We start from the raw sequence: 13,200 nt of genomic DNA on the forward strand, positions 1-13,200 counted from the left end.
CCTCCTCCATTGTCCACAACATATTCACCCCACTTATGGCTGTAACTATGTACCCGGAGTGTACCGTCATGGCCGTGCAATACATGGCACCCCTTCCCGGCACCTGAGAAGCCACCATACACTAGTGGAGGGACTTGGTATGAAATACCGCCGGCCGCATGGTTCGATTCCCGTCAGCGGCAGCCCAACATCACAGAGATCCCAGCAGCGGAAGCCCGACAGCGCTGGAAATCCCGATCGTGGATAGGTAAGTATAGACTAACCTAACCTAACCCCCCTAACCCTAACCCTCCTTAGGGGTGCCTAACCCCAACCACCCCCCAAGTGCCTAACCCTAATCCCCCCTCTAAGTGCCTAACCCTAACCACCCCCTTCACCGCTGCCTAAACCTAAGTCCCCCCCGGGGGGGCCTAAACCTAACCCTCCCTCCCACTAGCCTAACCCTAACCCTCGCGGGGAGGTGCCTAACCCTAAGTCCCTAACCCTAAGTCCCTCCCGGGTGGCCTAAACCTAACCCTCCCCGCTCGCGGCGCCCGGCATCACTATGATCGGGATGCCGGGCGCCGGTCTCCCGGCGTCGGGTAAATGCCGGGAGTCTACATCTAGACGCCCGGCATTTCACCCTTGCTGGGATATGACAGTCGGGAAGCCAGCTGCCGGTATTTAGGCAGTCAGCTTTCCGATTGGATACCCTAGTGGAGAGCTCCATGTCAGACCATCAGCTGCTGCCTTATCTACAGTATAGCCTGTCTGCATGCAAATTGCTAAATTACAGTGTCAGCGGCTGTGACGGGGGGGGGGCACCAAATTATAACTTGCCTCCGGGCGTCTGGGATGAATTTACACCACCAATCTGATACAGGGGCTGGGGGAGTGTGGATTTTAAAAAAATATTATTTTAAGAACGAACTTCCTCATTTAGCGTACGTGTTCTGTTATTTTTTTTATATTTTCTTTACAGTGGGACTACAGGTGCCAGCAGGCACAGAATGTTTGGGCGTGTTGGCATTTGTAATCTACAAGTGCCGGCATGCCAGGGTAAGATTGCTGGGACTTGTAGTCCCACTGTAAAGAACAATATTAATGCCTCCAGGGCTGGTGGATCTTTTGGAGGGGGGGACCCCATTTTATATTTTGGGTTCCAAATGTCTGAGGATTTCCGGCCCTGGGCTGACCAGTTTGGGGCTGGTTTTACATTATGTCAGAGAAACCGGTTGGTTCAGCCCGGTGCTGGTTACAGGAAGAATCGGGGGACCCCACATCAGTTTTTCTCATGTTTCTGCAGTAGTTGACTGGGCTGAGAGGTCCGGGGCTGATTATGCATTTAGGTGAAAGGACCACAATTTTGTTTTTCTTTATTTATATTAACCCTTTAACCCACCAAAGCCTGCACAGATCATTATGATCTGTGCAGTGTTTCAGCCAAACCGCCTGCTCACAGGCTGGTATACTATTGTGCTACAAATTTATGGTCCTGATTCAGAGATGGACAGAATTACAGAGCCGCACACAAGTGTCTATGCAGTTCCCGTCTATCTAAAATGCTAATGCAGCAGAAAGTGTCTGTAGGAAAAAAGACACCTCCTTGCTGCATCTGCGATCCCAGCGCTGCGACAGAGGTTGCAGCCTGGTATCACCATCGTGACCATCGCAGCCCCGTAACAGCCCTACTCCCTGCACATATTGTTGTTACACCCTTGACTGTTGCCGAATGACAAGTTGCCTTTTTGCATATGGTCTCAATGACCTCTGTTTCAGTGAATGTAATTTGCACCTATGTTTTAGGTCTCACTTGTCGCTACCTCTGCATCAGACCCTATAGTTACTAATGCTTTCTTGTCTTTGTTTTTTACAGACCCCGTGACATCGGGTGCAATGGTGACCAGTGATGGACATCTAACAAGTCTGGATGCTGATGAAGAACCAACTCAAGGTGAAACCAATGCAAAGAGCAAAAACCTACATTTTTGGACTACAGTACTGTGAATAGGAAAATTTGGTGCAGACTCAAACAGAGAAAGGGTTAAAGCAGGTCCTTACTTTTGGGTGTAGGGACATTTTTCCACTATTTCTACTTCTCTGTAATCGGAGTTGTTGATCTTCTGTAAAATACAGTACTATTATCAGACATTGGTGGGATTACTGGTGCACTTACCTACAATACCTTCTGACAGCTATCACTATGTGCAAGTAGCGTGACTTGTAGGGACAGCCCTAACCAGAAGTGCCCTAATTCCACACTGCCAAGCCAGAGGTCCCTCAAGGCTTAGATGCAGTAGTGTTGTTCCGGCACCAGTAGTTGGAGAGAGTTTATTAGGAGGTTGCTCCACTACCCTATACTGTAGCTACCTATCCAATATAATGTGTCTGTCCTCATCTCCAGTCTCCTAAACCATTGTCTCAGTTTATCACCTGAAAGTGTCACTGGCTGAACTTAGTTACGTGTGGTGGCTTCTGTCCGTGCCCCTTCAGAGATTCTTGCCCACATGGGCAAAGTAGGACACAGGATTCTCTCTCCCAGTCTGTAGTGTCTATAACAAGTGGGATTTCTCACCTGACTCTGCCAGTCAAAACTTCCACAACCAGCATTTTGCAGTAAGTAAGTAGACTACTTCTATCTGGTGCCTATACCATGACTCCACTGGCATAACTTAGGGGTTTGGCGACAAGGGCAGGCTGTAAAATGATACCCCCCCTTCATTTATGTGGCCTATTGCCCAGGATCACTTATATCTTTAGGAACATGGGCCTGATACCCGCCTATCAGTGCCTAAGCCTGATTACCCCCACGGGCCGAATGCCCGACAACCAGGTGGCCTAGGGAGGGGTTAATGATGGGAAGGTCTCATAGAGGGCCTACCTGCCCGATGGGAGAGGCTGCAGTGTGGAGCTTGTTAGCTCTATTACTTCCCCACCACTGTATCACTCTCAGGTCCTCAGCCTCATTCTTCTGCAGCTGGCCTCTCCTGGCCTGCTGCCGCCAAACTGATACATCTGATGTCAGACACTATGATTGGCTCACCATGGCCGCTTTCTATTGGCTGCCAGACTGCAAGCCATACTTGGCTTCCAGCTGGCGCCAAGGTCAAATTGCTGCCGCTCTTCAATGGGGGCCGGCTGGGTGCAGCTCATGGCTGGCACTAAATGTCACCCACTGCTGGGAACAGTCAGGTTTTATGTGTCCCGCTGGGGTCATGTTTCACCGGAGTTCAGGATTGGGATGAACACTTGATCCCAGAGCTGGATATTGCCTGGGCCAGTGGCGCCCCCCTCTGCTGGGCTTGACAGATGGTGCCCAGGGCAAGGTTCCCACACACACACCCTCCTCGTTACACCACTGCTGAATGCAACCATTGCACTCCTAACATCATACATCTCTGAGCTTTCCCTAGCTATCCTATTCTGAAGAATTGTCAGTGATAACGCTATGGGTGGTGCAAGGCTGAGATATCATTCACATTGGTGGAGTCAGCCTGGCTGCCTGTGTTTTGGGAACAACCCAACTATATAGGTCCAGAGGGTTCATGCAAATAACAGATTAGCTTATAGTTATGATATTGTGATGGCCCTATTGGGTTGTATACAGAAAGATCATTCACTCAAATTTAACTCCAGCCGGTCATCACCAACTGGCTGATTCTCTGCAGTTTGGCTGCCTCCTCCACAGTTTGGGGCATCTAGCCCAGCACTCATTCCTTAATGTCTTTTCTCATCGGTCTTGGGTTCCTATTATCTTCAGTAACTGACCACTCAACCTGCATGGGGACGTGGCCTCGCTGCTCACCCCCGTCTCTCAGTTTCCCAACCGAGCAGGGCACCGGGAGGCAGAGCTGCTCAGCCAGGTTTCAGTTTAGATCGACCCAGCAGGCCTCCTGGCATGTGCCATAAGTGCCAGATGGCCAGTCCGGCCCTAGCCACAATTCATGTGTGTATAGCTGCTGCAGCGCCTCTTTGCTGGTGACTGTTGCCACTTTCTTGGATCAGGACTACAAGATAACAGGCAGAGCGCTCATACAGGACACTGGGCTTCACACAGGACAGCCAGGGAATGGTGACCGATACATTTGAAGGGGGCACCATCTACTGTATGTGCAGCTGCTTGTGGATTGAACCAAGGTTCCTGAGGGTGTATCCTGTCAGATCCCGAGGAGCTGATGACATCATTGATGCATGTGACGCTTTGGGTCTGACAAGTTTGAGCAGTTACCAGTGACTCTGACTCAGTTGCATCTCACCTATGGCTGAATGGACTTACTGGTGGTTACAGACTGCTTGAATGCAGGAGAAGAGTGCCATGGGTGTGAGCGAGTTGTGGACTATCCCATGGATGCAGAGATCAGTCAGTCAGCTCCCCTGTACCGAGGATGTGGCTGGCGCAGGTACAGATGATAGTGATGACGTCGGAGGCCTGTAGCAATTCCAAGAGACGTCTGGAATGGTGACTGCATTGTGTGCGAATCAGAATCCGGCCCCCTGCATCATTAGTTCCTAGTGATAGACTGCATATTGTCTTGACCCACAAAATGGCTGCTTCCGTCCTTTAGGCCTGATTCAGAGATGGACGCTAATGCGATCGCAGCTGCGATTTCACACGCAACGCAGCAGCAAAAATATACCAATGTCTGCAAAGATCACCAAGCATAAGGATGCCCACTGCTGTCCTGCCAGCGACGACGCATACCTGCGTAAACATCGGCAACATTGCCGCAACATCATTGGCAATCTTGGCCTTGCGGCAGGTCTGAACTGCCGCAGCCTTGGGATCTCTTCAGACACGCAGAGCTGCGTATGCGCTCGCTGTGGCTAATTTATGCACGCCCATGTAACGGCATTTAAACAGACAGATGCCTGCGTTTCTCAGACCACCCCCCGTCACCACCCCTAAACGCTGATTGCCTGTCACTCCATCTGCGATGGAATCCTATGTGTGTCCGTTGCACAGCGCTGCTTATACGCTTGCACGATGGCAAGGTAATCGCCTTTGCGTCCTTCTCTGAATCAGGCCCTATGTACAGTAGGTGACAGGTCATTGTGTGGGAGTCTGATGTACGCCTACACTAATTGTAATGTTGGTAAATGAATTGTCACAAGGCGGCTGCACCTCTGCAATGACCGGTGTCTTGTGTTACAGTCACTAATTGTAATGTTGGTAAATGAATTGTCACAAGTCGGCTGCACCTCTGCAATGATTGGTGTCCTGTGTTACAGTCACTAATTGTAATGTTGGTAAATGAATTCTCACAAGCTGGCTGCACCTCTGCAATGACTGGTGTCTTGTGTTACAGTCACTAATTGTAATGTTGGTAAATGAATTGTCACAAGCCGGCTGCACCTATGCAATGACTGGTGTCTTGTGTTACAGTCACTAATTGTAATGTTGGTAAATGAATTCTCACAAGCTGGCTGCACCTCTGCAATGACTGGTGTCTTGTGTTACAGTCAATAATTCTAATGTTGGTAAATGAATTGTCCAAGCCGGCTGCACCTCTGTAATGACCGGTGTCTTTTGTTACAGTCACTAATTGTAATGTTGGTAAATGAATTGTCACAAGTCGGCTGCACCTCTGCAATGACTGGTGTCTTGTGTTACAGTCACTAATTGTAATGTTGGTAAACCATAAGCCGGCTGCACCTCTGCAATGACTGGTGTCTTGTGTTACAGTCACTAATTGTAATGTTGGTAAATGAATTGTCACAAGCTGGCTGCACCTCTGCTATGACTGGTGTCCTGTGTTACAGTCACTAATTCTAATGTTGGTAAATGAAATGTCACAAGTCGGCTGCACCTCTGCAATGACTGGTGTCCTGTGTTACAGTCACTAATTGTAATGTTAGTAAATGAATTGTCACAAGCCGGCTGCACCTCTGCAATGACCGGTGTCTTGTGTTACAGTCACTAATTCTAATGTTAGTAAATGAATTGTCACAAGCCAGCTGCACCTCTGCAATGACCGGTGTCTTGTGTTACAGTCACTAATTCTAATGTTTGTAAATGAAATGTCACAAGCCGGCTGCACCTCTGCAATGACCGGTGTCTTGTGTTACAGTCACTAATTCTAATGTTAGTAAATGAATTGTCACAACCCGGCTGCACCTCTGCAATGACTGGTGTCTTGTGTTACAGTCACTAATTGTAATGTTGGTAAATGAATTGTCACAAGCCGGCTGCACCTCTGCAATGACCGGTGTCTTGTGTTACAGTCACTAATTGTAATGTTGGTAAATGAATTGTCACAAGCCGGCTGCATCTCTGCAATGACCGGTGTCCTGTGTTACAGTCACTAATTCTAATATTGGTAAATGAATTGTCACAAGCCGGCTGCACCTCTGCAATGACTGGTGTCCTGTGTTACAGTCACTAGTTCTAATGTTGGTAAATGAAATGTCACAAGTCGGCTGCACCTCTGCAATGACTGGTGTCCTGTGTTACAGTCACTAATTCTAATGTTAGTAAATGAATTGTCACAAGCCGGCTGCACCTCTGCAATGACCGGTGTCTTGTGTTAAAGTCACTAATTCTAATGTTTGTAAATGAATTGTCACAAGCCGGCTGCACCTCTGCAATGACCGGTGTCTTGTGTTACAGTCACTAATTGTAATGTTGGTAAATGAATTGTCACAAGCCGGCTGCATCTCTGCAATGACCGGTGTCCTGTGTTACAGTCACTAATTCTAATATTGGTAAATGAATTGTCACAAGCCGGCTGCACCTCTGCAATGACTGGTGTCCTGTGTTACAGTCACTAGTTCTAATGTTGGTAAATGAAATGTCACAAGTCGGCTGCACCTCTGCAATGACTGGTGTCCTGTGTTACAGTCACTAATTCTAATGTTAGTAAATGAATTGTCACAAGCCGGCTGCACCTCTGCAATGACCGGTGTCTTGTGTTAAAGTCACTAATTCTAATGTTTGTAAATGAATTGTCACAAGCCGGCTGCACCTCTGCAATGACCGGTGTCTTGTGTTACAGTCACTAATTCTAATGTTTGTAAATGAAATGTCACAAGCCGGCTGCACCTCTGCAATGACTGGTATCTTGTGTTACAGTCACTAATTGATTATTAATTTGTTTTCTTTAGGTCCTAAAGCCATTTATAAAGCATTGGCCCTGATTTCATCTGTGGTTTTCCTAGCCGTGGTCCTATTCCTCTACTGTAAGCACCGCGTGTCTGTTGTTATGTCCACAGAATGACTCCATGGCAGACAGACCATATTTTGACAGAGCCATTGAAGGCCCATTGGCGTAATCAGGGTACCCCCCCCCATGCTGCTGCTTTGGGAGAGCGCTACCTGCTTGCACACATTTGCTGGCACATGTGCAGCAGCAGAGCGGAGGTCCAAAGCAGGACCAAAAGTGATTACATACAGTATGTGGTCACTTTACTTCTTAATGATCTTGGGGATGGGCACCTACCAGAGCCCCTGACCCGGCGACTTATACTTGATACGTTTAGCGATTACAGTTTACTTATTACTGTGAATTACAGCAATAAGGAATCTTTCTTTTTGGGGGGCAGATCACAATAACTAATAAATATACCCCTGTGTGGTAACTGACTTGGCCTTTACCAAACTGCTAATTGGTAACAAAGTCGACAAGCAATTTTAACCCTAACATTTCTAATGTCGACATTTTTACAGTCAACATGGTACACTGTATGTCGACATTTTAAGTGTCGACATTTTGCGGTTGTTGACATATTAACCATGTGCACAAAATAACTTGTCGACTTTATGAATGTCAATCGAGTAAATGCTGGCATGATGGCTGCATACCCTGTCGCTGGTATTGCGGTGGATCTTCCCGGCAAAGATTTCCCGGCTCCACATTACATTCCCGAGGCCGGATGTAGTAACAGTAAAATGTAGTCAAACCTCTGAAAACTGCCCTTTTTCAATGGTTTGACTACATTTCCCATGTGTAACTTTCCAGAGCTTGTACCCCTTAGTCAACGTGCTGACATTGGGAAGGACCCAATAGGACCCCTCCCAATGTCCCCTGCGGCTAGCACATGCGCTGGGCGAGGACTGCTCACATACAGAAAGACTCCCGGTTCATAAACCCGGGAATCCTCACACCTAATTGGAGGAGCTGCCCCAGGATGTACATATTCAGGCATACAGTGTTAATAAACGCTGGTATGTATGCAATAAGGGGTAGGATGTATCATATTCGTAATACAATGTTTGATACATCCTGCTCCCAGTCTGTTGGGACCTGAAGTTGCCGCCTCCTCCATTGTTCCTGACTGCTATAGGATGGCACCTGAGGGCATGGGCCTAGGGCACCCACTGATCTTCCTCCGGCCCTGTGTCAGAGAAGGTGTCACTGATCAGTCCAGCATCTGCTCACAGAGAGGACAATGGCCTGATTCAGAGATAAACGCAACAGCAATTTGCACGCAGATAGAGCGATTAGTTGCCATTGCGCATGCATCGCAGTGCGTCCGCTGTGCGTTCACGCAGACCTTGGAGGACCATTGCAGATTGATTGACAGGAAGTGACCATTTGGGGGTGGAGACAAGGGGGTGGTTAGCGAAATGCAGGTGTGCCTGGCCATTTGAACGCCGTTACGTGGGCGTGCATAAATTAGCCACTACAATTGCATTCACAGCTCCGTGTGGCAGAAGAGCTCCCTGGCCTGCGTCAGGTCAGACCTTCCGCAGGGGTAAAATGCCCGCCGATGTACTTTGATGGTACCGATGTTTAAGTAGGTATACGTAGTTGTACGCAGGTGAGAAGCCAGCAGTGGGCGTCTTTGTGCTCAGGTGATCTTTGCTAACATTAGCATGTTTTTGCAACTGCGTTGCATATGAAAACGCAGTTGCGGTCACATTAGATTACATCTCTGAATCAGGCCCAATGAGCCATGTCCTGCTACTCATCTCCCTGGCCATCTGTAATGGGTGGTCTTCCTGTACTAAGCACTCAGAGGTCTTGGCTAAAGCAGATGAGCTGAGCTTACTGTACATCCTAATAAAATACTCACTGAGCCTCTTTACATTCTCTCTCTTAGGTTGGAAACAAAAGAGAACTGAGAAGAGACCTGAGAAGAGCAGCAACACTGATAATCCAGACAGCGGGACGTATCTATAATGGGTGCAGGGCCCCTGGTTCCAGGGGGGCCCCACACCGCACACCCTTCAACCATATTTTATAATACCTACCTCTCCGGTCCCGCGTTAGCTGTAGCAGCACTGCATAAAACACCTAGAAAACGCTGCGGACATTTTCCCGGCATTTCGCACAGCGCAGTAGGGAAACCGCTGGGAAAATGGCAATTGCGCCATTTTCCGGGTGAGCTGGGCATGCGCAGTAGACTCTGCTGCGGTCACTGTGCTGCCGGCCGCCGAAGAGAGAGGAGGGGGCCCTGGACAGGAAAGTCAGAATGGCCCCCTACTCTGTTAAAACGCCCCAGGATCCGGAGTCCAATTTCCAAGATTAAATAGAAGGTGGTTTAACTATTTTAAAATAAGCAACTTCCTTTCATTCATCTCAGGAATATTCTAGATGCACGTTCATTCTCCCTGATTAATCTAATCAGAGGTGGGAGGTGTAATAAGTCACTAGTAGTGGGGTGTTGGTAGGTGAGTCGTACCTGTTTCCCTGCAGAAGTCGTCAATCCCGGCCTTCCAAATAGTCTTTGAACTGCTGCTGCTCTTGGATTCTGTAGTGGTTAGGCAGAGAGATGGGAACCCCCCAAAAACCCCTGACAAGTCACTACACGTGTGGACAATGACAAAATGTTTTATTTTGCCTGAATGGTAGATCACTGTAATGTTATTTCAATATAAATAGTGGGGGAGAGCGGGTTTGGATTTACTCGGTTCTTTTCGCCACTTTACCGCAAATTCGGATTAGTTTAGGATTTATTTTATTGGCTATCCAAAATACGTGATAGCCGATAGCCAATAAAATGCCATGCTGAGATCCGAGTAAAACCGAGTAAATCCGAGTAAATCCGAACCCGCTCATCATACACAGTTTAGCAATATGACTTTGTTAACAGTAAACTCAGTTTCACACACAGTATAGTTTAACCTTTCATAATAAGTTATAGCAATTTTACAAAGAACAATACAATGATGATAAACGCTCTAATATCTCACAAATAATCTAACAATCTGGCATTACCATTAGGAAATATCAGGAAGTTCTGCAACAGATAGTTTTCCCTTAATGTAGTCTCCCTCAATAACACATATTGCACCAAAGTCTCAATGGCTGCAGGCAGAAAGCAAAAGAGTTCTCTCCACACTTTGGACTGGGAATGTCAACGTAATACTATTATCCACAAGGTGGTGGCACTGAGATGATATCTTAAATGTATCCAGACTAATGGTCACGTTGCTTTCAATGACTTCCAGATGGTAGAAATATATATATATATATATATATATATATATATATATATATATATAACTGTTCTATCCTTGATAACTGTATGCAAAGGGAGTAACACCCTGTTCTCTTTGGTTGTCTGATAACATAATGTATATATCACAGTTCTGTTCTTGGATTGAGTTCAAAGAGGTAAAGTATTTCAATTAGGTTAACTGTGCACTATTCAGGCTGTTATTCTGACCAGTTCATTAAACAGCATGAATCCCAAGTCACATACAATGCACACCACTGGTTACTATAGACTGGTAGCTGGTTGCTTTGCTTTCTTAAGGTAAATATCTCTTGGTAGAAAAGGGAGGGAAAATAAATCTTGGCTAAAGCTCAGTTTATAATGCTGTAAGGGTTGTTACTCACTGTGCCTTACTGAGTCTTTCATAATAGATAATGGGAGCCACAGTACACTTTAGGATATCACTGTGCCTGCGATCACTGCACCTGCTCCTTCTTTCTCTGTCTTACTGGGAGTCTCTTACTTCATATTGCTGGCTACTTGCTGCCCACTGCGTCCTCTGACCTGGCAGTACAGCTTCTTCACTCCATGGCTTGGCTTCTGGTCACAGCCCTGCAAACAATCCCAGGTGCTGCACTCCACACAGCCTACTTCTCAGTCCCCTCACACACCAGACATGTGCTCTCTCAGCCAGTCTCAGTCCCCTCACACACCAGATATGTGCTCTCTCAGCCAGTCTCAGTCCCCTCACACACCAGACATGTGCTTTCCCAGCCAGTCTCAGTCCCCTCACACACCAGATATGTGCTCTCTCAGCCAGTCTCAGTCCCCTCACACACCAGATATGTGCTCTCTCAGCCAGTCTCAGTCCCCTCACACATCAGACATGTGCTCTCTCAGCCAGTCTGTCCCCTCACACACCAGACATGTGCTCTCTCAGCCAGTCTCAGTCCCCTCACACACCAGATATGTGCTCTCAGCCAGTCTCAGTACCCTCACACACCAGACATGTGCTCTCTCAGCCAGTCTCAGTCCCCTCACACTCCAGATATGTGCTCTCTCAGCCAGCTCCAGGGTCCTTCTCACTCCTCCCCTTTTTGTTCCAGTTTTTAGTCTGAGCTCACTAGTGAAGCACACTCTGTGTGTGCACCTCCTCACTTCAGTGCCAGAACATTCCCCAGCTCAGGGCAACATACAAATGTCCACATATATGGGGGTCTTTACAGGGTATCACACACTCCCCCGCTAGAACTATGCAGGTCCTCACGCAACTTTGTATCTACTCAAAAGTCTTGAACAATCTTTCACATTTATAACCAGAAACAATCTGAAACTGTACTTTGTCATGAGGCAATTATACATACAGGTTACAATAGTTCACATTCGGTATCTTACAGGCATTATACCTTTGGTGCTTTGTTCTGACCTTCTGACTTCTAGGTCAGGTACATGACTCTCTAACTGATCAAGGGCAGGAAGGGGGTCAGCTTCGCCTTCCATAGACCTTACTGTTAAAGGTTCTGGGGCTGTACCCCCTACTGTACTCAATGGAACCGGGCCGCACATGAATGTGAGCAACTCTATGGGGTCATTAAGAGGGACGTCCGCAGAAGATCCCCATCTCTCTGCCATAAGGGAGTCGTCTTGCTGTATCAGGGAAGCTTCAGCAGTGCATAACTTTAACTGGTCACATGGTACCGTGCCGAGTTGTCCATCTTTCTTCCTCTGGATTAGGTAGGTGTACCGGCCATCAACAGGGACACCAACAATGGTATAAGGGACATCCTCCAATATGGCATCCAACTTGCTTGATCTGTGGTTTTTCTTCTTCCAGACTTTGTCTCCCATTTGTAAGGGCAGCGCTCTGGCATCTGAATTGTAATTCCTTTCCTGACGTTGATGCAAAGTCTCCATCCTCTTCTTAACTAACTCTCGGGCAGTCACTATCCGTTGCTGATATTAACGAACCCAATTAGTCTGTGTGGTAACAGGATCGGCCAGCTTGCCATGCCATCCGAACATGAGTTAGAAGGGTGTGAATCCTGTGGAACAGTGTTCTGTGTTATTATACAGATACACAAGGTCAGGCAGGATGGTAGGCCACTGAGAGCGCTTCTCGGCTGAAAGACTTCTTAGCATTCCAATCCTAGTCTGGTTTGCTCTCTCACACAAGCCATTGCATTGAGGATGATAGGCGGTCGTCCTCATCTTCTTGCATCCATACAAAGAGCAAAGTTCATGAAACAGCTGTGACTCGAATGCGGGTCCTTGATCTGTCAAGATCCGATCAGGGTACCCATAGGGGCGGACAAAGTTCCTTAGAAAGACCTCCGCTGTAGTCCTGGCTGTCAGATCACGTACTGGGACAACTACTAGGAATTTGCTGTAGTGGTCAGTGATGGTCAGTGCGTATTGGAATCCACTTGGGCTGGGCTCAAGTTTGACATGATCCAAGGCAACAATCTCCAATGGACAATGACTCTTTATTGGATGTAGTGGGTCTCTTTGGCTGGTTTCAGGATTCCTTTTAAGGCTGCAGGCTATACAATCTTGACACCATTCCTCAATGTCAGTCCTTATCCCTATCCAGAAGAATCTTTTCCGTAATACGGCTTCCGTCTTTTGGGTTCTGAAGTGTCCAGATTTGTTGTGATAAGTGGTAAGAAGGAAGCTGGCCTGTTGTCTCGGTACAACTATTTGGGTTACATTTTGGTGAGTTGCTGGATCAAGGCTTATTCGGACCATGAGTCCCTGTTTGAGTTTAATACGGTCTCTGTGTCTTAACAGTTTGACAAACTCTGGATCGGCATCCACCCTCTGCAGCTTGGTCAGCCGGCGTTCATG

Source organism: Taudactylus pleione, unplaced genomic scaffold (assembly GCF_031769625.1).
Source record: "Taudactylus pleione unplaced genomic scaffold, aTauple2 ptg000319l, whole genome shotgun sequence".
Taxonomy (NCBI): Eukaryota; Metazoa; Chordata; class Amphibia; order Anura; family Myobatrachidae; genus Taudactylus; species Taudactylus pleione.